Genomic DNA, 21457 nt, shown 5'->3' with positions numbered 1-21457 from the left:
TACATTTGTCTCTTTCATAGCTGAATCTTACAGACCGTACATTCTTCACCTTAGTAATTTCTTATTGATGAGCTCTCAGCTTATTGCGGGAATTTTTGCTGTTAGCTCCCAAGTGCAGAATCACAATATTTTTTGTTCATGTGGGACTCATTTCACATTTCTATTGCTCTTGTCACCAAAGAAATCTGTTTCCTTTGGGGTAGTTATTGCAATCCTTCCCTGTGTTGGCAATGACACCCCACATTGCTGACTCTCATTAGCCCGCTTGTTTATGCCAAGGTTATTAAAGAAAATGCTAAACTAGATTTGTCCTTGAAAAACTCCAGTTGCCAAGCTCCCTGCTGTCTGACCTCTTCCCCTTAATACTTCTTGTTGCTATTTTTCCTTTATCCAGCTGCCTACCCACCAGTTACTCCTTTCTAAACAGACAAATGGTTGCCACTGGAAATGCTTTACTGAAGTCCAGATATATGAGACTGACCGAATTTATTTTGTTTTTGTCTAAAATGTGGATTATCTTGCCATGTCAACTGAAGGAACTCTTTGAATTTTAGCCCATTTTGCCTTTATGTCCATACCACTCATTAACCTTCCTTTCAAAACTTGTTGTAAATTCTCCCATACTCCCAAGGTCAGACTTACAGGGCTGTTTTCATTCATATTACTTTCCTGGTCTCAATGCAGGCGTTACATGTTCTGTTCTCCAGTCAAATGATATCACTTCTAACTGGATAGACTATTATAAAAATACATGTTACAAGATCGTAGCAGTCTATTACTTCTATGAGGTGTCATTATTGTGGAGCTGTGAAAATGAAAGGTGTAGTTCTGTTTTGCTTTATGTTCTGAAAGGAACTTCTAACCATGGTGAGATGAGAGACTGCAGTTGTGTGCTATATGGATGAGAAATCCTAGGCCCTTTTTTTTATTTAGCCTTTAGTCTTTTTATGTATGCATTGGTTTTCATTTCAGTGGCTGTTTACAAAAACAGATCTTCTTGGAATAAGAATGGAAACAAAATGAATAATACAGTGGTTTCCATTAAAAAAAAAAAAAAGAAAAAAAAATGTCATTATATACAAGAAAGGGAAATGACTTTGGTATCTCACTTCTCACCAGCTGAGTTGGTAATAGAAATTGAGAAGAACTGAAATAACGTTCTTAAAGGGCTGTTTTCATTTTGATAGGGCTTTTTCTTGCATTTTAACAGTTTTTGAGCAGTCATCAACTATCTTGAATGTGACTTGACATAGCAGTACATGTTATAAACTTTTATTGATATAGGGGGTATGATGATATATTATGCCAGCTATGTATTCATTCACAAATTGTGCTTAGCAGAAAGTAGTCCCCATATCAGTCTAATTATTTTGATGGGAAATAATTTCCCCTTCCCCTTCCCCTTCCCCTTCCCCTTCCCCTTCCCCTTCCCCTCTCCTCTCCTCTCCTCTTTATTATAACATCTTTGCTTGGTGATGAACTTAATCTTAGAAAGGCAGAATGCCATCTTACAAATTGACATTTGGACAGTATATGGACAAGACCTGTTAGCTTTTTAAGAAAACAACTGTGAACTATCTAATAGACCCAAGTGATGGAGCACTGCTTTGCATTAATTTGTGTCAGAGAGCTGTTTACCTCAGGGTCCCTTGGTATTAGGTGGGGAATTGCTGTTTATCCACTGGTGCAGAAAGAAGAACATGTAGTCACTGGTAGTCCATCCATGAAGGTGTCTGGTAATAAGCTGACATCAGGAAAGTTGCCACCAGATGGTCCAACTATGGACCAAAGGATGTTCTTTGATTTCGCTCTATTTTCCATTTTACTGTTCAGTTTGCTGCAGGTGGATTTCATGGATGATGGTGTCTGCTTAAGAGGCAGTCAGCTGCATTTCAGCTGAACTGTGGACATGAAAATAATAAGTAAAATTCGGTGCATTCTTGTTCCTCTTCTTGTGCCTTGTATAAACATCCTGGAGCCAGAGAATTTCAACACCTAAAAAAATGTTGAGATGAGCATTTGGTTGTTTTTGCTTTTTCAGAGCTTTGAAAACAGGGAAGAAAAAAAGAAAAAAAAACCCCAAACCTAAGTGTGGTTATCACCTGGATTGCATTGTGTGATCAACTCCAGAACAATAAACATTTCTAAGAGAAATGTATAGGCTTTGCGTAGAAACTCAGTGAAAAAGTATGACTTAAACAATTTTGCAGACCCCAATTTTGCACTGATGGCAGATAACAAATAGTAGAAGAATGTTTCTTAGTTTTGTTGCTACCATATAATGCAGAGCTCATGCACATATTTATAATACATTATTAAATAAAAGAGGCATTTTGATAAATGGGTGGCCCAATATTGCAGTCACACACAGAATGAACAGCTGCACTATCATTTCCCCATCAGTAATGCAGGGTTTACATTTGCATCAGACACTAATGTAAATGTCTTTACATTTTCTGTTTGCTTAGGTATAAAATGATTTGGGTAATGGATTCTTTATTGCACTATGCCTCGTGGCTGTGCAACTGATTTAATCTGGTACCTTACCAACCATTTTCTATGGTAGGTAAGAAGATTGTATAGTGTAGAAAGCTGTAATTCTGTAAAAATTTTGAGACCTTGAAAATGTGTTTTGCCTTCCAGGGATTTCCAACTCAGTTTAAATATTTGCGTGGCTTCACAGCTAAGTGTTGACAGAGACGTGTAGCTTCTCATCCACTGGGGTATTGCACCTGAGGAAAAAAAATAGAAAACTATGTAAAACATTTTTTAAAAATTATTTCTGAAAGATTTCTAATTCTCTCAAGGCAGCACCCAAATATTCATGCTTTTATTCCCCCTCAGAGGTGACCAGCCATTACATGTATCTTGGCTGGATCCCATACTTCATTTACAGATACTCATAAGTTATCTAATAATAATAAGCAAAATGCAGACAAATTGCTTGTAGACCACCTTGTAGCATTTGTGTGGAACTTGAAAAGACTGTAAAGTACAAGGAAGTGTTAGCACTAAGCATCCCAAAAATCCACTGTATTTTGTACTCTGGCAAATGCCTAACAGCCCAGATAAGCTTCATATTGTGATTTCAGTCTTCCTTAGGACTAAAGAGCTGTCAATGGGTTGAAATTCCTTTTGGTACAGTAATATATTGTTAGAAGAAGAAATCTGTGAAGTGTAACTGAACAATGTTGCGTGTAGAGATGAACTTACCCTTCAATATTCATCTTTCTCTGCTGGTGTTTTTTCATACTAGTTGTAGGAGGGAAGGATTTTCTAAATGACCTAAGTGATGTAAGATCACAGATTTCATTCAGAACCAGTGTTTGTCTGAATTTTTGTATTGACCAAAAACCAAAAAATGTCAAGTGCACTTTCACAGAACTCGTGTGAGTTGGTTGTGTATCTGCTTAGCCTTTTAAGGCCAGTATGGTGAGCTGGCATTTTCCCCAAATCCCAGGTTCTTCTGTTGTGCACCAGCTGGTTGGCAGCTGAAACTTCTGTGTTTCTGACGTTTCTGATCTCATGAGCCTGAATTCTCAGAGCTGCTAAACTTCCAGCTTGTTGGTGCATCAGTTCTGACACTCCCCAGCTATAGAGTAGTCCAGCAGCATTGGCTGACTTGAAAGGAAATCCTGAAATTCCTGTTTGGGAGGAATCACAGATAATTTAAATTGTATTCCTTTAGGGAACAAATGTTCCCTAGCTATGTTCCAAAGGTTGGTATTGTTTGTGGAGTAGAAACATGAGAATTCCTGCCCAGCTATGCTCTGAAGTCTCTTAGATGGCTTTTGGAAATCCCACGCTGACTCTTTGGCAGCATTCAGAAAGAATCACAAGCAGGGAGCAGTTATTGCCAAGTTTTCTGTAGCAAGGAGGAGGGTAATGTATTGAGGAGTTAAATTTGAACTTTTGCTTCATTTTACTATTTGTGATCATTATTATTGCCTACACTAGAATAATTCTGAGTTTGGCCTATGGCTACAACTATTCTGTTCCATCTGTTGCAGAGATGTGAATTTAAACAGGCAGAAAAATACCATCCCAACTCAATCCGTGCATTAGTACATCAAGGCAAAATTTGCTACTTTTTCGGTGTAAGAAAAACTACTTCGGAAAGAAGATTTTCTGTATTTGCTCATCTGTATTTTGCTCATCTGTATTTGCTCTTTCTCATAATACATCCATTCAGTGCTTGAGCAGAAACAACAGAATGGCAGGTGGTGCAGTGCAGAGAAGGCTCTTGTGCCTGCTGATGCATTGGCTGTATCATAGAAACCTCCACTGATTTTACTAATACAGTGGTACAAAATGATAGAAACTGCCTAGGGGCCTTTCTGGTCCTTTGGAGTAATGGTGGCATTGGTGGGACCTTGCAACAGCAGAGAAATAGGGGATTGAAATGAGAGGCAGATAAGGTAGCAACTGCTGCTTATTAAGTAAAATAGCAAAAGACCTTGTGTTGTGCCTTGTGTTCTGCGTTTACAGTTTGGGTGTTGTGGCTGTGTGAATAAAATGTTAGCATCAAATTGGAGGATGTTTCAGCTCATGCCACTTCAATGTTCAGCATAAAAGCTGAAGGCCAAGATACACATTCTTTCACTTCTACATGTCCTTCCTTCTTTTGCTCTCCTTACCAATAAGTTCTCTAACTCCCCTGCCCTCCCTTTTTAAGCAACCTGTCACACCTCCATTATTTCTTCTGTCCCTTTCTGCTAAGGATATTGTATTCTTTTCCTATGGCTGTTAAAGCGATATGTCTTAAATCTTCTTTACAATGTTGTTCTGCCTGTTGGAAAGTGAAGCATTGACTGTAGATATAATGTGGTTTTGTTTGAAGTGGTAATTAAATAAGAAGCATTATATTGGGAGGCAGAGTTGCCAAGTGCCTAAAAAGGGAGTGAAAATTTTAATCTTCTCATGGTCTTTTACCACCATTTGCTTAGGAAAGTAAAAGGCATGGCATATCTACCATCAGGAAAGAAGTTTTAAACAAAGTGTTGGTTTCCATCTAAGCTCCTGGTTGCAGCCCATTACAAAAAGTACAAACCTCAAAACCTACTCTGACTTCAGTTCCCAGTGAAGCTCACATTCAATTCTTTCTGTTTTCCTGTTTCTTTGAGAGCTCAGCATCAGTCATGCCTCAACCTCGCACAATTTTGAGATCCTCTTCAATAAGCAGAACAAGTATAAACATGCTTCTGTACTCCACTTATCCGGGGGCGAGGGGAGAAAAAAACATGGAAATGCACAACAGCATGCTCAGTGTGGTGTTTGATCATTTGGAGTGTTGCCGTAACTTTGAAATTCCTCACTCTTTGGTCTGGTCTGACTAGCCCTGGGTCCTTAAATTTTGGTTTTTGTCTCTCAACCTATATTCCCCTCTTTCCACAAGCCCTGCTGACTCTGCTCCCTCCGGTTTCTCCCTTGCCTACGCTCTGAGAGTATCATTGGCTCCATGCCTTACTCAGCCAGGGTAGTGTCATGAATACTGCATACTGTTCAAATATGCATGTCTGATGTGCAAAGTTTTAAAGTAAGTGCTTCTGTAGATAGAAACTGGGGGGAGAATATCACAAACCAGAGTCAAGATTACTATGTTTTCTAAAGAGAGAAAACACACTGAAAATAGTCATTTGTAAATGGCACATATGCCTGCTGAGTCAATCATATGCAGTGTTCTAAAAAATCATGTAAAATAGGGACATCAAGATTATCTGTTTAACCCCCATCTCCAAGGCAGTTCAGCTGTACCTCCAACATTACTATCAATGTTTATCTAACGTTTCCTAAGAGATTTCCATTATGGAAATAAAGCAATATTCTTGAAGAGCATATTCAATTAAGTGGTGGTTCCTTATACCTCTGGACATGGAGGACATTCCACTTCTTCCTCTTTGCAATGACACTTCATATACATCTTATATACATGTTAGCTGACTTCTCAGTCTCTCTCTTCCTCAGATGGTAGCACCTCTTATTCTTCTTGCATTTGTTTAAAGGGCCTTTTATTCAGATGTTGCTCATCCTTGTGCTCTCACTTGTAGTTTTAAATGGTATACAGTCTGTGGATCTTTTGAAATACAAAGTCGTAAACCTAAACCTTGGAGGAGGCTTGGTTGGGTCTTATCACTGTAACATCTGGGGGCTTTATTCTCCCAGCAGTGTGACAGTGTTGATTTCTGAGTGATTTTTCAGTGTTTGATTTCTGAGCCATTTTACCCCCCTCTCCCAGGTCCTCTTCTGTCTCCTAGCTGGTCACTTTGCATCCAGTATTTGTGGAGTTGATTGTTGTGACCTTCAGCTCACTGACAAGATCTGAAGCATAACACTTAGTGTTTGTCTTTACTGAGGCACATCCTGTTTATTTCAGACCACTTTTTCCATTCTCTTAGGATTGTTTGGCATTCTAATCCTGTTCTCCAGCAATTTTTGCCTTTTGCAGCTTTATGTGGTCTGCAAATGTATTACATCATTGAAGGCATTGATGAAATGGCTGTATGCTGTCAGCCTCAGTAAGACAAGCTAAAGAAAGCTATCCTTCAAATACAACTTTTCAATTAAGAATGTGCCTGCTTTATGTTATTCGTATTCCCTTTGGTTGCCTATGAAAATGTTGTGTGAGGTAGGTTAGGGCAACACTAGTAGATTTTCTACTAATGTCATAGGAGTTTCGATTGATGTCATTTGTGTTGACTGCTACTGATCACTTTGCTGTCTTCTCTGTGTTTGTAGATTGAATCTTTGTTGTTCTCTAAGCTTTTCAGCAATTACAGGCAGGTGCACTGAAATCGGATTCTCTCTATTCTCCTTTTCCTATTCCGTGTATCTGCCTCTCTCCAGTCTTCAAGTATCTATTTGTCTTCCACAAGTTCTTGAAAACTTTTCTCACATACAAGGTTGTTGTCATTGCTTTTATCAGGCTAATGCTTTCTACTTGCAATTATTTGCTTGTAGGTGTCAGATACTGTGCAAGAAAATGTCAACCTTTCAATTAGTATACTATTTTAAATTACTCTTACTGCCGCCCTTTTATTTAGCAAAGTTGTTCTTTGATAGCTTTTTGAGATGAAGGCTGTTGTTCTTTTCAGCTGATTATGATGTGCCTTTTTTATTTTATTCTGGAGTTTGGGGGCCAGGTTCTGACCTAACCTCAGTGCCTCAGTATCTTTGGCTGTCAGGAGACGTGATCTTCAGACAGAATAAGCCAAGAGCATTTAAACTGTCTTAAGGTAAATCATCCTAACGGTGCTCCCGGCCACATTTAGGAGGTGAAGCCATCTTTGCTTTTTGCCCTTTAAGGCAAGCTCAGCAGATATCTGGCTCATCTGGGAAATGAGCTCACTGACTTTACATGAAATATTTCGTTGACTTAACTTTTCTCTCCTTTAAATGTAGTACTTCTTTATAGTGCTTTTACAAAGTTATCTTTCTTCCCATTTACCACACATTACAGGGTGAAAACCTTGCCCCACTGAAATCAGTATGAGTTTCAGTTAGGTCAGAAATTTCACCCTAGAATTTAAAGTATCGTTTTATTGTGCAAGCTTTAAGTCAGGGGTGTCAAACTCATTTTCACTGGGGGCCACATCAGCCTCACATTTGCCTTCAAAGGGCTGAACATAGTTTTAAGACTGTATAAATGTGGGAGTTACATTGACACAGTCCTAAAATTATGTTCGACCCTTTGAAGGCAACTGCAAGGCTGATGTGGCTGCTGGTGAAAATGAGTTTGACACCCCTGCATTAAGTAATGTGCTTCATTTTGCTGAGTTCACTTTTTCTCTTTAAACACTCTTCAGTCAAAACTAAGTAGGGAATAAGGGGAGAAGTGCGTATAATCTTGATTTTTGGACAGGCAAAACCATTGCTATAGAAATTTTTATGATTTTAGAACAAGGCTAAGTTCTCTGGAATTTATTTCATTAAAGTTAAATAAATTTGGATAAAGAATGGATTTGTGTCTCTGTGAACAATCCCAGGAAATCTGAGTTGAATTGATGACCCTGACATTGGCATTACCTTACCGTGCTTTCACTCTTCCATCTGTAAAATGAGGATTTCTTTAAAGCCTTTGGAGATCTTTGGCTGAGAACTTTGGCTATATTCTGTAAGTGACGCTTCTTTACTTTCCAGAAGCCTTTTCAGACTTCCATTAAAAAAATGAATGTGTTCAGCTTTTGGTACTGGCACTTAAGAGGCTTCAGTTTTGCTAAACCTGTGAGATCTCTTCCAAAAATGGATGATGAGAGATGGGCTCTTCCTTTTGCAGCCCTTGGTCTTCCTGCTGAGCTAGAGAAGGTTGTGTTTTGCCTACTAGCAGAAACATCCACCAGTATTGGCGCTTCTAGGGAATGAGTGCAACAGTTGCCTTGCACTTAGTGAAGCTTGTATAGGGCTCTCTTCATAGAGCGGTTTTGGAGTCCCAATAGAGAGCTAAGTGCCTTTTAGAATATGTCTAAATTAATGAAGGGATTAAAGGATGTTGCTGCTTACAATAGCGGAGAGCTGTTCTTAATGGCATAGAATAGTGGTTCGGAAGGGAGTAGGTCTGACTACACCATCACATAAAAACAAGGAGAAAAGAAATTAAATTTGCTTGAAGATCAAAAATCCTGCATTTGTAGGAGAGGAAGATAAAGAAACTGAGAATCCTTATTATGTTGTGGCAGTTTCTTGACTATCAGAGTAAAGATTTTCTCATTATCAGGAGGGTTTTGTTTGTTTGTTTTAATAAGTAATGATTTTAAATGAGGGTTCAGTAAAGTTGCTGTTACATAATATTTAACACTGAAACATCCCAAGGTTTTTGTGCGACTCCCTTGGCATGGAGTCAAATAGGGATAAAGTACTTAGTTTCTGCGTTTCTTAAAATGACTTTTTCATCATGCTGGTGTCTCAGGGGAACACTCTGGGCCAGACTGACAGTGGAGTTCCATCAAAGCCTGCCATCCCAATGGAAATGGGAATGAGTAGACAACTTCCATTAGAGGACACCATTGGGATTACAGCAGCGTGTCTCAAGTTCTGTTTGCGTTGCAAAGAGTAATTGCATGTCGCTAGAACGTGTCCCACTTTGCTGCATGGTAGAAATAGTCGATATTGGCTTGGTGGAGGAAGGAAAGAGAATTGCATACTGCAAGTGGGAAAAGCTTTAGACCCGTATTTCTGTCTTCTGGCACATTGTGAGATACTTCCTTGTGGAGGACTTTAAAAGCATGCGTGCTTCTGTTCTCAATGATGTATAGCCCTATGTGTTTTCCAAGTTTTGAATCTAAAATTGTATTCTGGTATTTTTTCTGATATGCTTTTAAAACCAAGGTTTTCAAACTTCAGCTGCTTACTTTGGGAAACAATTCCACTGCCTATTGAAATTTACTGTAAAGTGTCTTTATCCCAACGGTCTGTTTTTTCTTAATTTCTTCCTGTTATACTTTATTTTAATCCACAAAATTCCTAGTTTCACATCTTGAAATATTTACAGATTTTACGTAAACTTTTTATGTCCTCTTCATTTTAGGTATCTTGGGGTCTTTGGATGTCTGACCTGTGAACCCCTGTATTATCTTCCCACACAAAGATGATTGGGACTGATTGCATAGTCCTAAACCGATCCTTTCCTTATACGTATATATGTACATCTTCCACATATGCCTTTACCTGCATAGCCTAATCACCATTTGGTAATTTGTTGCCAAAGCAGTTGGCAAATTTGTGTTTCACAAATACCTTTCACAGGTCATTTCTGAAAGTTTTTTGCCCTGCTCTGGTGCCAAAATGCAAGGTAGCTAATTTGAACCCTTAAGACATATTAGCACAGAGAAAGGTGATTGCAGGGAAGGGAAGGTGAAAGAAGAGTATCTGGGTAGTCTGTGCACCTTAGGAGAACCTGTGGTAGCCTGGGCCTGCTGCAGTGAGCCCTGAGGCTACTGGCAGTTGGCATCTCAGCTCCTCTGTGTTGTGCTGGGTGGCTGGACCACCACGAAGCAGCTCCAGGGTGGGTAACAGACTGCAAAAGTTGATATAAAACTGCAACTGCATTTTGTTCCCTGTCTTTGCCAAGTATTCTGTGGTGAAAGCTACAATCAGCATCGCTGTCTCCCCGAGCGCTCCTTAGGAGACTGTAGAGCTCAGCTGGCGGCGTGCACCTTATGCAGCCCTTTGTAACTGCACAGGCACTGCCAGCCTCATGGAAACTTCTGTTCACTTTGCTCTTTTTGGACAAAGCTGAATGATCCTGCAGAATATGAGAAAATTGACATATTTCTCTATCTGATATATTTGCTTACATTTTTCAAGATGTCTTCTTTTTATCTCTAGTTGAGATTGCTGTCGTCCCAAGTCCCAATGTGGTGTTCGTCTTTTCTCTTAGCCACTCAGGATGTTTTCCCAGTCTGCATTTCCTTAGCCTATTCGTTATAGCATTTTCCAGTGAGATCATTGGTGAGATATATAAAGGCGGCTTATAGGAAAGATGAAGAGAGACTTTTTATCAAGGCCTGTAGTGACAGGACAAGGGGCAACAGTTTTAAACTGAAAGAGGGTAGATTTAGATTGGACATAAGGCATTTTTTACGCTGAGGATGGTGAGACACTGGAACAACTTGCCCAAAGAAGTTTTGGATAGACCTTCATTGGAAGTTTTCAAGGCCAGGCTGGACAGTGTGTTGAGCAACCTGGCCAAGTAGAAGGTGTCCCTGCCTGTGGCAAGGGGGTTGGAATAGATGATCTTTAAAGGTCCTTTCCAACCCAAACCATTCAGTGATTCAGTCCTAAATATAATTTCCCCTATTTGATCGGTATTTGGATGTTGGAATTTATGTCTAGTTTTTGTTGACTGGTATAATGTTTAACGTTCTATTCAAGTTATCTGAATTCAGTTCTTCCTTCTCTTCCTCTTTGTGGGTACTAATGCTTGACTCAGCTGTACAGGTCAGGTTCTTGTTGCTTCTTTTGTCAGCCTACGAGGACACTGATGGGAAAGTGCTTGTTGTACCTTGCGTTTCTGTCATATGCTTCTGGCTCAGAGGGATGCTTTGTGTTGTTTGCTTAGCTGGAGGAAGAAAGCATTTAATTTTCAAACCACCGGAGAGAGAGTGTTCTGCAAACCAAACTTCTTTTTACCTAGTTGCATTACTCTCCTTGATGGCTTATTGATTTACTTTACTCAGCCAAGTTGGGCCGGGCCCAGCTTTCTGCCCAGTTATGTGTCTCAGCGTCTTACAATTTCACATCTTAAGCAGGACTCAGACTTGTTCCTCCGTGCTGGGATCAAGCTCTGTAACTGCAGGTTCTTTCTGTGCATTTCTTCTGGGCTCATGATGAGCAAACATGATGTAGGTGTTTTACCTGCAGGCAAAAGCAGCGGGTTCCACCCCAGACATTGGAGACCTTCTCAGCCATGTGTGGGATTTCTGCTTCTACAGCAGCCTGCTGCTTCCCCTGTGGCATTGTGCATCTGAAGAGGAACAGGCACAGAGATTACTCTGAATGTTTACTGTGTAGGTGCTTCAGGCCTCTTCTCTGCTGAGTTTGTGTTGAGGACGTGCAGGCTGAGGTATCCTGAGCATAGATCTCTCCAGCCATTACATTTCCTTCAGGAGATTTCTTTCTTTATCTAACAGGAGCATGTAGCTTGGTGTTCAGAGTTTGTGATGTTGTCTAGCCATGCATGTTTAAGTTAGGGCAAAATTTCATTCCACTTTTTTAAGAAAAGCCGTTCATTCTGGGCCAGTCTTATGATGATGTTTGCTGAGGTGGTGAAGCTGGTCAGAAGATGTGCTTTGAGCTCCTGAGCTGATCTGACAGCTCACTGCTGCCGAAGTGCTTTAAGTATCAGAATGGGGCCTGGATGTCAGGTGAGCATGAGAATAAGTGGGACAGGAGATGTGGGAGTGGAAGAATTGAGTGCAGCAGCCCCGCTTTCCCCAGCAGCTTTTGAGATGTTGGCCTGGCTCAGTCTTTCCTAAGGTGTCAGCAGCTCTGTCACTGGCAGAGGCAGACCTGCCTTGCTCCTGGCCACTTGCTTCCCATGTGTTGGCAGCTAACTGACCCCCTTGAGCCAGCTCAGCTCACTAAACCTCCCAAAAACCAAACTATTTATATAAATGTGAATTTTCCAACAGGTCAGCTCAGCACTAGAGCCTGTTCGAGGAGGTAGCACAGTGTCTTTTCGAGGAGCGAGCTTCAGACTGACCGCTGTCCTGTGAAACAACCACCTGTCCTGGCTCCTTCCCCTAAACAGAGGTTTTGCACTCGACCAGTGAGCACCATTTGATTGCCTCTAAACCTAAGAAAAAAATAGTGATTTAGCTGCACCTAGATCTCTTCTAGCGTAGATGAAGCTCCAGTGGAGTATTACAAAAGCTGCTTTGACATTCATGCTTCCTTTTTGACAGAATAGTTACTGTGTTTTTAAGTAACATCTCACAGCGCACATGGCTGTATAATTTACAAATTGCATATTGCTAGCCCAGAACACTAAACTTTGTATTCAGATACTGTGATACTATTTGTACTGCTTTGTTAGAGCATGAATTTCCAGTCTGAGAAATAGGGATATTTTCCCTATTTCTGTTGCTGGAGGTGGACTGTCCTCAGCAGAAGACAACACTGTAGTTCATACCAGAATTTAGCTTTTATGCAGTAATAATTAAAATAAAAAAGTGTGTATTTATTTGCTGGCCAATTATCCCAGTTTTTAAGATTGGTCTTCACTGGAAGACAAAATGAAGATAAATGCAACAAGAAAATTAAGTTATTAATGTACTCTTTGCTTCTAGCTTTCACTTCATTTGATTGTAAATTGTTTGCAGTAAAATTGCAAATTAGTGGCTTGGATAAAGCTCTATAAATTCCTTCAATATCAGATTTAAATTAGGAGGAATTGGGCCTCTAACCTTCACAGAGTATAACTGTAGCTGGATGCATTCCTAGGGGCTAATTATCCATTCCTCCATATCATTTGCTTGAACTCTCAATTGCTCACTGTTGGCGCGATTGCACATTGGGTAGATGCTGGAAAATGCTGAAGAAAATGTGAGCTGGAAACTTAGGCAGGGAGATGCTCTCATGACCAAACATGGGTTGCGGAAGACTTGCCATGTCCCACAGCAGGATTCCGAATGGGACCAACCCCCGTTGCTTTCCAAGGGTAGTACAAAATTTACATCCTGAGCTGGCAGAAAGAGGGACAAGCATTACACTGAAGGTAGGTTTTCTCCATTTTGTAAGAAGGACAGGTTGAAATAGCCATCCTTCCTGGAAAGGGAAAATACCGTCAGTTGTCTCCGTACCTCTTACCTAGGTACAGAGGAAGCATCCTAAAATGTAGGCAAGGTAAATTTTGGCTTACTGTGAGATATTACTACTGTCACTTCATTTCTTTCATGACCAAGATAATTTCTTCCTGTTCATCACATATCTAAAAGAGCAAGTCTTCCATTCTCAGGCCTGTGAAGCAAGATCTTTTGTTTCACCTGTGTTGCTTTTACTGAAAGCCAAAGTGATAGAATAATCTTCATGGGCAATATTCCAAATTTTTAAAGAACAGCCATGGAGAGGGAGATGCTTTTCTAGAGTGTCTGGGTGTGTTGTGCCTGTGACCAGCCCAGAGGGAAGGATTGATGGCCAGAGGTGCATCTGTGTGTGCTCATTCTAGCTGGGTATATGGGAAGAGGGTGCTTCTGTGATGCAGAAAATTCAGGCTCCAGTTTGTGTGCATAAATAACTGAATCTGGGTATTGATTACAGACCATAATTTGTTTGGAGAGTCAAAGATTAAAAGAACTCTTGTCTTCCTGTCAGAACAATTTTGTCTGCATTCTGCTGTCAGATAAATCAAATTGCATAATGGGGGTTTTGTGTGGAATTTCCAAGAACAAATAAGAAGATGCTGATATTAGACCCATACTTTTTTTTTTTTTTTTTTTTTTTTCCTTCTTATATCATGCACTCTTTATGTCTATGGAAGAGCTTCTGCTCCCTTTACTTGTCAGGTTTAACTGCTTTTGTGTGCTATGTGGTGGCTCCTGTGAGCTGCATGGGGTATTAGTCTGGTTGTCAGCAGAGAAGGTTTCTTTACCTCGGGCATTCGAGATACAATGCTAGTCACATGTCCTGCTTTTTGGACTTTGAACTTCTATCTAATTCTAACTTATTTTCCCTGATCCAATGATCCTTCAGCCTGGAAAGGATAAGGAGCAACACTCATCTACTGTCAGCTTTGTTCAAGCTGTGGGGAAGTACAGTAGTTGCTGTTCTGTTTTTGAAACAACAGAAGCAAGAGCAAAATGCTTAAATAGAAAGGTGAAAAATAAAAGCAAAACTCGAGGCAAATCCTATTTATCTTTTTCACTAGGCAAATGTAGCCGTACAGTCTGTGAGTACACTATACATAGAGCTTGTGTGGGAATGCATTTGGAAGGAGAAGAGGTCACCTGCAATTGTTAACACTGTCATTAAGCTGAAATGAAACAGGGAGATAAAAGAAATGGAGATTTGGGGTTGAGTTTTGTTGGTTTGGGTTGTTGTTGTGTGGTGTTGGTTGGCTTGTTTGTTTTTACTGCTTTTGTTCTGCAAAGATGAGGATGTCTTATTTGTGGCTCTAGCTTTAGACACAGTTTGTGTCCTCCTTAATAGTTGCTTATTTTTTAAAATTAAGTTATATTGGTTTAACAGTATGCAGAAGCCAAGTCTCAGAGAAGTGCTGGATGGCCCTGGCTTTTTTCAATTGGATATATTGTCACTAGAACAGTTAAATTTCACCCGTGCCAGGGTAGTGTACCCAGTACACAGTCCCATCATACGCTGGCTCTGGAGCTTTTATTGCTTATGCTGTCACTGCATATTAAGAATTAGTGAGCAATGTGCACTAGATTGTTTTAGACATGGTCTATATATTATTCTTAACGTACCCTGACAGACTGTGCTATCCCAGCTGCGCTGTGTTGGTAGCACTGGAAGGAATATCAGCCGCTGTTGTTAGGTCTGGAATATAGGTTCATTTATAGCCTCCAATTCCTATTTATACAGAGCTTTATGAAACAGGCATCTGTTGGGAAGATTGTTTCTGTCCAGAGGTGAATCAGTCTAGAGACTTGTCATCAAAAGTAACTTCCAAATTCTGCACAGATTTTAAAAAACCCATGTATCACCCGTATTTTGTAACGAGAAATGTCTTCAAATGTGCCTTTACACACTGGATTTCCTAAGGAGCAAGAAAACATATTATTTTTAAATAAAATACTATCTTTTGGCAGAAAACAGAAGCGAGAACGCTTGATGAGTACTGAATTAGGCAATGCTTGTTCCTCAGTTGTTTGTGAAATCGGTGGTATAATAGACCAGTCTGTGCTTAGGGGGCCTGATCCTATTGCTCTTGGACCATTTGAGTCATTTGTGGACAGTAGATAGACAAACATGAGATCTCTCATTTTGAAGCAGACAAATAAATGAATTTTTGTGAGTATTTGCTACTCATCTGTCTTATGTATCTCCTGTGTATCTCATGTCCATAGGGTGGAGTGAAAAAGACTCCAGTTCGCCAACTCAGATCTTTGGGCGAAGGCAAAGAGAGAAGCTGGCTATGGCAGCTGTAAGTGGAGGTGAAGTCCATAAATGGGGAAAGATGAGGAAGATTTTAAAAAGTGAAAAATAGGGACATGAATGATAAACATGAAAAGAAAAACATAGGGAACAGGACAAAGGAGGAAGTGAAACATAAGGAAACTCAAGTGCGAATGTCAAAGAAAAGAGAAAATGAGGAAAGCAAATAGAAGAAAGCAGAAAGATGATGTAGCCGCCAAGTCTTTTTTAAAGTATGTAAAATGAGAAGTGTTTCAAGTTGTGAATGTATAGAAATGAATATGCAGTTTGAGCCTTTTAAAATATAGGTTGTAATCTTGAGTTTTTCAGCTCAAATTGGAGACCTGTGGGCTTAGTGGAGCCGTATCCCATTTGGTTGTACTAACAGATGGCCACATTGGTGATACCTCGCACAGAGCATTCCTCCATCTGATCGCTCCTCTGCCCGGGCTTGTCCCTGTTCTGCCCCATGGCCAACAGTGATAAATGGTGAGGTCTCGAGCTGGTTCTGCTGGTGGCTGCCTGGGAAATGGTGAATTGAGACAGATCAGGTATCTGGTTTTGTAATGTGAAAGTGTGTGTGAGACTGAGGGGTAGACACAAGGAACATCATGTTACTGTGGTGTTTGGGATGAAATGGGGTATTTTTGAAGCGTGGCAGTAGTCAGCAGAATGGTAAAGATGGCATCGGTGCCTGCCTAAAGCGTGTGCTAAATGGGCAATAGAAACACAAACAGAAAAAAGATCAAGAAACTTTTCCCCTGGGGGTAACAACATGTTTCTGTAAAACTTGTTTGTTTGAGAAAATGTGTATGCCGTAATAGTTAATTGTAACATTCACTCTTGTCAACTGAGAATAGACAGGAGAAACACCAAGCAGACAAGTAGCAGCAGACAAGTAGCAGCAAACTGTCTGAAGGCACGTTTTTGGAGCCTTGTCTAGTCTGCAGCTTGAGTTCTTCCTTTTTTCAAACTATAATGTGAAAATTTGAAATCGGCAATGAGGATACTTAAAAGCAAATGACAGTTTGAAAGAGAGGGAAATGTAGTACCCAGATCTTCTGTATACCAGGGTAAAGGAAACATGTTTTATATTGTTTGTGTATCTGCAAAGCTGTGGTATTATTAGAAATTCGTTTCAAACCGAGCTCAAAATAAAACTCCCCTTTCAGAACAGTTGTACTGCTCAGTTTGCCACATTGATATTTACAGCCAACTAATCTAAATCCCTCTATCCCATAGAAATTGTCAATCCTCTCGAAGGTGTGAGCATCCTCCCACACTGTCAGATTTGAATATTTAATCTAGAGACTGAAGTGGAGTCGAAATGCAGCTCCTTTGGCAATGAAAACCTCCTTTGAAGTTCTTGGATCTTCTACATTCCATGTTTCCTGTTTTAAATTAAAAGAACAAAGTGCTCTGGAAGAGCGCACCATGAGCACCCTGCGAAACCTGCACCTCCGACATCTGGCCGGCTGATGTGAGGAGCCAGACAGGAGGAGGAGGTCAGGGCCATTCCATTCATCTTCCCGTCAGACAACCTGCCCAAGGTAACAGAAGGTCATGCAAGTCAGAGCTAACATGGTTGGTCGTGTCCTCAATTACTAGACTAAAGGCTTCATAAAGAAAGTTTACTCCTGTGTTTTGTTGATGAAGGTGATGAAATACCCCACACTGGCTGTTGTAGGACTTACAGTGATGATCTCTTGGATAGAAAAAGCCCCAAATTCATTGCACCTGCTTTTCTCTGAACTTCATAGGTCAATATTAATCCAGCTCAACATAGGCAACAGGATTTATGATCCTTCCTAAACTGTGAAGCTTTTTAGGATGTGCCTGTTTTGCAGGCCTTGGAAACACCCAGGCTGGATGAGGTTTGTGGCATTAAAGCTGTGTGTCAAAAAAAAATAAGGAATCGAAATCAACTTGAAACTTGCCAAATTGCACTAGGTCTATGATATTGTTTTGAGTCTAGACTCAGGATGGAAATCATTTTAACAACACTGATTAATCTTTCACTCTGGGCTGAGCAATGTCTTTTCATCTTCATATACTACTTTGGAGCATTCTGTGTTGGACTGAGATCGTGCTGTCCTCGTGCAGAAAGTGGCAGAAAGCACTGTGTAGATTCCAGCAGCACAGCAGGGCAGAGGGCAAATAGCTCAACTTACCTTTCACCAAAACTGTTGCTGCCATGTAGGGTTGGACCAAACCAGCTTGTAGAGTGGGGATCAGGTAGCTGAAGTTGGATCTAAGCAAGGCAGAGGTGAGGCCAGAGAAGGAGAGCTGGAGCATGCCTTTGGCCAACTTTCCATTGTCCTCTGCAGTGCGTAGATAAGAAACACCAGTGGATTCTTCTGTGCTGCCTAGTTCTTGAGTGGCAACCTCCGTGATTAATGATTTCTGCCATCTCTAGTTGGTGGGGACATGCTGTCCTAGCTCGCTTATTTTATAGGACTCTCATGTCCCACCCAGGCTAGAGCAATGCGGTGGGCATAAAGCCACGAGTTCTTGGGCAGCTGCAGTCACACAGAGCTGCAGCATTTTCCCTCAGCAGTGCGTACTCATGGTGGCACAACGCGCCGTTGCTTGTCTCTGAAGTGCCGCTGCGGCTGCGGGGCCAGCTGGCAGCCTGGGCAGGGAGCAGAGGCCCGTACTGCCTGCCAGCTTTTTGCTGACACCTATTTTGTCAGACTGTCTATCTCAGAAGGGATCTGGAACAGCTCTTTTGCTAAAACATCTGTTGTATTTATAAACCTGCGCTGATGCTTGAAGAGGTGTTTGAAAAATTGTATATGCCATTTTTAGATGAAGTTTGAAAAACCTGGTGTATATCATATAGATCATATACTTCATGTATGATCACAAACCTCATATATCATCATAAAGCACTAAACATCATCACACGGCACGTGTACCTTTGCGTATCAGGGATCAAGGCTATAGATAAAGTGGCAGGAGATGGAAAGAAAATAATCCCACTTTTGTTAAAGATTCAGTGGTTCAATATTACCCTTAAAGTAATTAACAGTTGTTTGGTCAGTGACTGGCAGGTTTTTATTTTTTATTATTATAATCTAGTTGTTTTGCTTATCTAATTATAGAATTTAATGATTTCTTTTGCTGAATGATACAGGTGTTGACTTGCTGATAGGAGTGACAGATTTATATTTATATTGAAGTTGATTCCGTAAGCTAATAAAAAACCCCCTTCCATAAGCATACTGAAAGAGAGCTGAAGGCATCCGAACTTTTTTCCTCTGGCAAAAGCTCCATAATGGTAACAGGCAAGATTCTGTTTTTCTGCTGCTGATGTTTGGTTGGGAACTTGTTCCTGATTACAAATCAGGAGCCAGGGCTGCTGTGGGAGAGGGTTTGGTGAAGGTTATGCCTGCACTAGCAATTAGTGCTGTGGGAGCAGAGCTGTAGCACCAATTTGCTGGTCCTGAGGACCTAATGTCCACATGAATGTATCTTTGAGATGCTGGAGCAGCTCTGGTTTGGTCCCACGTGCTCCAGTGGTTGCTGGAGTGCCTGGGGTGTGCTCCTGGAGAGCTGCTCCGGATTTAGTCACACCTTGAAGGAACCCTCTTTGTGGGCTTCAAGGCCTCTCTTGGGAGAGCTGCTGATCTGAGCTACAAATTGGTGCAGACACAGCTGTTAAATGTCTGCTCTTCTCTCTTGAGTAAGTAAATTGAGGCTGTAGGAACAGGCTCTTGGAGGAAATGGCAATACTAGTTCTGACTTATTGCTAGCTAAAATCAAGGTCTGCTCAGAGTAATACCTTAAAAAAAATCTTTTTATGTTGTTGACTTTGCTTCAGATACAGGAGAAAATGAGGAAGCTCTTTTTGGAGCTAAAACAAAAAGAAAAAATGGAACTCAGCATTAAAGCAAGAGGGTAAGATGCCAGAAACGCAAGTAAAATTAATTACCTCTCTAGGATAGCTGCAGATATTTTGACATCGCCTACAATGAGTAGGGCACTAGATTCAATAAGTGCCTGTGAATTGACAGCATAAAGCAGTTACAGTCTTGTACTAGTATTCTTAAATATCTTTATTAAAAAAAAAAAAAAAATCTACTCCACCCACCCTAAAATCAAAACTTAATTACACAAAATGAAGACATTTCCTAAACAGGCTCAATTGGAGCATGTGCTGCCAGACTGGAGACTTCGTACCAGGAGAACTATGTAATGTTGAGTGTGTCAACATAAAGGGAATAATCAAGGGACTGTAAAGAAAAACTGCTTCAACATTTTCTTCCAAGTGATGTGTTTACTACAGGCCCATATTTGAAAAGCTGTCAGTTTAATAAATTAACACATTTCTGCTTATTGTGCTATGTTATTCAAGTGTCTCATAAGCAACATCAACTCCTACAAACCTGAAGAGACTTTTCACAAATCTAAGTCTTTAGAGAACTAACGCAAGTAACTTTGGGAAGTTGTTTTATTGAAGGGGAAAAAGCCTTTCAAAAAAAGTAATTTTTAAGTGCTCTGTTGTTTTTAGTATTGTGACAGTCTATCATATCTTGAGTTTGCAGCCAATATAATTTTTTTCTTAACCTAACCTTAATCTGGGATGAAGGAAGCTGTAAATGTGGTTTGCTTAACTTGTTCAAGTTATTCTGCACTGATTTGAACGTAAGATAGTGCAATTCCAACACTATCATCAACTGGAAAACTTCTGAATTCAGGTTAAGCACATTTTGCTCCTGGTCATATTGGCTGCTTAAAGTGTTCTTAAACACAGCTTGAACTGATCTGGATTTCTTAGTCTTCTGTCATTTCACTCTTCTGCCCCCATTTGTATTCCTGCCCTCCAGCACAATGTTACTCAGAAATCCCTCATTCTCCTGTGCTGTCAGGCCAGTGCCTTTGCTCTTTGAAAATATGTTGTTGCAATTTCTACACATCATGGAAGAAAATTACATAATCTTAAAAGCTATTGCTGTGTTCCCTGCATTAAATATTCATATTTTTACCCTTATTTGCATCCCCTCTCACGAGTAGTTCAGTGCAGACTGATGTACCTTCTGTCATGGGGGGCTGAGTCCTGGCCAGTGTCCTCAGCAGAATAACATGAAGTCCTGCCAATCCTTCACTCTCATTTTGGGAGAGGATTAGCTTTTTAATTGTTTTTACATAAATACTGAGAGCATCATAGCTTTTTAATGTTAGTGCTTGCCGCAATTTTTTTTTCCTTAAACACCAACTCAATGAACAGATTTTTACGATTTGTAGCTGCTCAGTCATTTTGTATGGCTTTTTAATCTCCAGAGGCCAGATGGAAGCGTGATCCTTCAGCATGGTTTGTTTTGCATAATGTAGGGATTGGAACTACATTTGAATAGCATAGTCAAAGATACGGTATAACTATGTAAATATTTTTCTTCTCCATCCACATATTTTCTCTTTTAGTGTTTTGGGGTTTTTTTTGTAATGAGTTTTCTACAGGGAAAACTGTCACAAGTAAATGCTGTGCCCTGACAGAAGATTCTTGCACAGAAGAGAATAATGATTCTGGTCAAGGAGATCTGAGACAAAACCTGCCACCCAAGTGGTGAGTTTCTGAGACAGCTGATGACTTACCTTGGTTTCAGGGCACTGATAAAACTGCTGTTGGACTGATCTGGAATTATGTGAGGTTTTATTCTTTCTTTGTTAGGCTTTATTTCAAGCTCACCTACAAACCTAACTTTGATTTTGGTTGTATTTATGGATTTATTCTCTCCTGTCAGACTGCAATCAATTGATTGAAATCCATAAATAATAAACATCAGATTTCAATTTAAGATGCAGTTACAAGATGCTATTGGAAGATTTTATGTACTTGAGCAACTTTTTATAGCCAACCCCTCCAGAGTCA

General features: G+C 40.3%; 1 long non-coding RNA gene across 12 annotated transcripts in view; it reads left to right on the top strand.

Moving 5' to 3' along the window:
• Positions 1–21457, top strand: part of LOC135579446 (uncharacterized) — a 226406-nt gene that overhangs the window by 201980 nt on the left and 2969 nt on the right. For 8 of the 12 annotated variants that reach the window (XR_010472535.1, XR_010472539.1, XR_010472536.1 and 5 more), the window contains one exon: positions 21036–21151. This is a non-coding gene — a long non-coding RNA (uncharacterized LOC135579446). Of the gene's footprint in view, positions 1–7715; positions 21152–21457 lie in introns of those variants that run through there. The other 4 variants (XR_010472543.1, XR_010472545.1, XR_010472541.1 and 1 more) reach the window with 4 other exon arrangements.

This window comes from Columba livia, chromosome 4 (genome assembly GCF_036013475.1).
Source record: "Columba livia isolate bColLiv1 breed racing homer chromosome 4, bColLiv1.pat.W.v2, whole genome shotgun sequence".
Lineage (NCBI taxonomy): Eukaryota > Metazoa > Chordata > Aves > Columbiformes > Columbidae > Columba > Columba livia.
The sequence above is the reverse complement of the archived record's forward strand: the minus strand, read 5'-3'. Positions and strand labels throughout refer to the sequence as shown.